A 5,000-nucleotide genomic window follows, 5' to 3' on the forward strand; every position below is an offset into this window, starting at 1 on the left:
AATGTTCTATGTACGTTTATGACAATAAAATTTTGAATTTGCCGAGACTTTTGTTTACCCAATCTCGAATAATATGTTCAGTATAAGATTGAATGAATAGTGTGAATTGATTGATAACTCTTGTTAATTCTGATCTGTCGATATTCTCTATAACATATTAAAAGTAGTTCTCTATAATACATGATAAGTATGCGAAGGTAGTAGTTGAATGCATAATTAAGGAAATCTAAATGAATTTACATATTCAAAAATAGTTTAAATTACTCATAATACAGTCTGTTATATATATAGCTTGAATATATAACATCAATATGCAACATGTATTTCCTTACTCTGACAAATATACGGCCGGTTTGTTAGAAGTGTGCGAGGCCTAACCCAAAGAATATTTGTATACTTGACATGCATAAATAAAGAAATAAATGCATATCCATCAGTCTAGACATGCATATCAACTGGCCAAATAGATAGCTAAATGTATATCTATCAGATATATAGACAGATATGCCTTTATTTCTGCATCTATACTTAAGAAAATTCATTAGGTCAGGCCTGGCACAATTTTAACAAACCGGCTGATAATGTATATGTCATAACTATCAGTGTTATCTATCTATCTTAAAGCCTTTACTATATAATTTAATGTTTTTTCCATTTCATTTATGAAAGTCATTTTAACATGGCTTATATTGTCAGATTGTGTGCTACTAAAATCAAAAATGCAAGATATATTTCATGATATACAACAGTTAGAGAGAAAAGGAAGAAAATTGAAAGATGCAATAAAATTCAACAATTTATTCTATGTACAAAATTTTTATGTACTTATACGTAGGAACCTGACATCCAGGAAAGGTCATCAAAATACAAAAATATTAATAGCATTGGGCTGACAGCTGCATGTGGCCTTATCGTTGTATTGGTACACAAAGGGGTAATGGCCTAAAGCTTTTCTCGTGCTTGGGGTGTCAGTATGTTTCAGGAAGCTGTCGAATGCATAAGGAAAATTGATAGCGGAGTGATGGGTGGACACAGGAGAAACAAAAGCATGTTTATCAACTCTTTTTTTTTTCACATTGTTTTTGGGTTTTCTGTGCTTTTTTTTTTTTGTATTAGGTTTGCCAACAGCTCACCGGTGTATTTCTGAGATAAGTATGGCGATGTTTTGAATATAAGGATTAAGCTACATCAGAAAAGCAGGAAAATGTGGAGTTTTTACGATAATATTAATATCCAGAACTTCCTTTACAAAATGCTCTCATTTTTGTGCATGCCCTGTAAGTTACAAGGTATTAAACTTTCGTAAAATAAACAAACTACATTAAACATTCATATCAATCCGGTGTCTATAGTAGCCTAATTCAGTACTAATTACACAAAATAAAGATAATCAATCTCACGATAATAGCATTAGGTCATTACCTTTCATCGTTATTGAATTTCTGTATTTGAAACCAGGCAATTTTGCAAAGACATTATAACATAAAACATCCTATGAAGAGGACTGGTACTTCAAAAATCTGAGAATAAAAAAAAAAAAAAAAATCTACATATACATTCTTATCCATAGGTCTTCCCTACAAAAAAAGAAAAAAGAAAAAAAAGGAAAAAAAGATTCCTACATACTTTTAAAATAATTTTTAACACTTATGGGTGAAATCCGGCTTGAATTCCTTAAACATTACAATCAATTCTCGAGCAATGTCACAAAATGAACACTTACAATAGGGTTATGGATGGAAAACAGTAAAAAATAAATACATACATAAATAAAAATATTGCCACATTCAGTTCACACAGAAAGGCATTACAAATACATAGAGAATGAATATAGATATTTCTTCTATTAGGTATTAATACTTAAAAACATAGGTGTATTCTTGGAAATATCACTTGCAAAATTAATAGGCTGGTTATGTAGCGGGTTAATTTGTAATATAAAATACACTCAAAAGGAATAATGCTTGCTAAAGGCATTTTTTTTTTCAGATATAACTTGCAACATTTATAGAATACACAATATCATAAACCAGCAATTTTAACCTTTCAAATTCTGTATATCATATCCTTTGTAAAGAAATGAAAACTGCAATAACAAAATGCCTGTGTGTGTGTGTGTGTGTGTGTGTGTGTGTGTGTGTGTGTGTGTGTGTGTGTGTGTGTGTGTGTGTGTGTGTGTGTGTGTGTGTGTGTGTGTGTGTGTGTGTGTGTATGTGTGTATGTGTGTGTGTGTGTGTGTGTGTGTGTGTGTGTGTGTGTGTGTGTGTGTGTGTGTGTGTGTGTGTGTGTGTGTGTGTGTGTGTGTGTGTGTCTGTGTGTGTGTATGTGAGTGTGTGAGTGTGTGAGTGTGTGAGTGTGTGAGTGTGTGAGTGTTTGAGTGTGTGAGTGTTTGAGTGTGTGAGTGTGTGAGTGTGTGTGAGGGAGTGTGAGTGAGTGTGTGTGAGTGTGAGTGAGTGTGTGTGAGTGTGAGTGAGTGTGTGAGAGTGTGTGTGTGCACGTGTGTGCATGTGTGTGCGTGATTGTTTGCATTACTGTGTGTGCGTGTGTGCATGCACAAGCACACACATGTATGTGTGCACTTCCATTAGCAAAAAGATATGGACTGGCAATGCCTTGAAACTGCTGATCAAAATCACATACACTGGACTTTACAAAGGGAATGTTGGAAACATTAGCATGATAAATAGAATCTAGCTCATACATACACTACAAATTCAAAAGGACCTTGCATATTCAAGTGGTGTGAGAAGAAAAGTGAGAGTCCAAAACTCGAGGTTCACTTTCACTGTTCCAGTTTAATAGATCCTACCAAACTGACAAGAATTAAAGAGAAAATCTTATAGTCTTCTTAAGTCTACCACAAAGATGACAAAAGAAGAAAATAGTAACAAATTTCCCTTTGAGAAATTAAAGAGAAAATCTTATAGTCTTCTTAAGTCTACCACAAAGATGACAAAAGAAGAAAATAGTAACAGATTTCCCTTTGAGAAACCCTGGTAACATTTTGGACCATCTCGTATAGTATTAGAAAACAGTACACTCATAAAATTTAATTACAGGCTTTATTTTCTCCTTAAAAATATTGAGAAAAATAGATGTGCCCAGTTTTTCCGAGCTCTGTTCTATATTTTGAGGTCGACTATAGAGCTAAATATCAGCTCGACTACCTCAGGGTGGGAATTTTTTATTTCACAAAATTACCTGATTACATTACAGAAAATATCCAATCCTTTAATTATCGAAACTCAAGTTCCTGGTATTAGTCTATTGGATATCGTTAGGTAAAATCTACTGAGATATCACTGTGTTTCAGTCTAAAACATTTTTTAAAATGGAAGAAAAAATAAAAATTGCACATGGAGATCAATATATCATTTGAGTGTTTCTTTTTTAATTCTCTTCAATAAATTAGTAATCACAATCTAAAATAAATTTCCAAATATCAGAAGAATATAATTGAAGACATGAGTAGACTATTCCCAGGAAAAAAAAAATAGTTTTGAATCCCTCTGAAGAAGGATTAATCATACAATCTATTAAGACATAGACTGTGATAACTACAGCTGACATAGACTTTTCCAGACATCTCTTAAAAGCAAAAAACTTTATGGAAAATAAGGAAACTTTATGGAAAATAAGGAAAAAAATGGAAAACAAAATATAATGCAATTCGTCAATATCTCTTAACTCAATTCTTACTTTTCTTTTTTACCTTCCATACCTTAACAAAGAGTAAAAAAAAGGCAGCAAACTAGATATATCTTTCCTCTCAATCCACTGAAATCTGCAGAGAACAAAATACTTTATTTATTTTCCATAACATTCATATACTATACTGATAAACTCATCTATATCCAAACCTAAAATATAAAAAGCTAAGCTTTATGACCAACAAAAATAACAGCTACGAATTTACCTTCTTTTATTGCCATTTCAAATATTCATTGCCTACAATATCAATATAATATAATATAAATTTGCATGTGATATCACAGCCCATCAAACCATAAATTGGCTACTTCCATTGTATGTAAGGCTAACTACAGTCTTCTTGCCCTTCTTATGTCTTTATTTACACAAAAACTACTTTTATTGATGCAACGACTTCTTCATCCAAAATAGTAAAGATAATAAAAGATAAAAAAAAAGATAATTGCATATTGTGATTGGTGAATGAATTTTTATATTGTTCAAATTAGACAAAGGCAGTAGTTTATATACAAATGGCATGCAAAACAGCAACAAATCTTTAAAATTGCCAGTAACAGAAATGAAGATAATAATGAATATAAAAATAGTAATCATAATAAAAACACTAACAATATCAACTGTAATGACATTAATAATAACAATAATAATTATAACAATAAGCAATAGCAATAATAATCATAATCATAATCATAATAATAATAATAATAATAATAATAATAATAATAATAATAATAATAATAATAATAATAATAATAATAATAATAATAATAACAATAATAATAATAACAACAATAACAATAATGATATTGATAATAATAATAACAGAAAAAAAATCTGTGAAGAACCTCGTTGCTTCAACACTGTAAAAAATATTTTCCCACCAAATTTATCAACTATTCATATATTTATTTGTTAGTGTATAATGAATTGTATTGTTAACTCTGTTAATCTAGAATCCATTCTGCTTTCACACACCATAACATACATACATATTTCTGTACAACATTAAATCTTAGAAACAAGTTATATTACCTAGGTCACCTCTGCTAAAACCCTTTTAAAAACTCTGAACTGATTTCACTGGGTTGTAGGATCCTCATCCATTATTTTACATGGAAGGGCTGTTTTCTACTCTGGTTCTTTGTGTTACTCGGGTACAATCGTTCATTACCCGATATCCTTGTCGCTGGAGAATACGAGATATGAGATGTGGTTGCCTGTGCATTAGTTGCATTGAGTTCTCCCTCACTGATTCTTTGACAACTAAATGCTTGCAACCATAATATTTT

This window comes from Penaeus vannamei, chromosome 20 (genome assembly GCF_042767895.1).
Source record: "Penaeus vannamei isolate JL-2024 chromosome 20, ASM4276789v1, whole genome shotgun sequence".
NCBI lineage: Eukaryota > Metazoa > Arthropoda > Malacostraca > Decapoda > Penaeidae > Penaeus > Penaeus vannamei.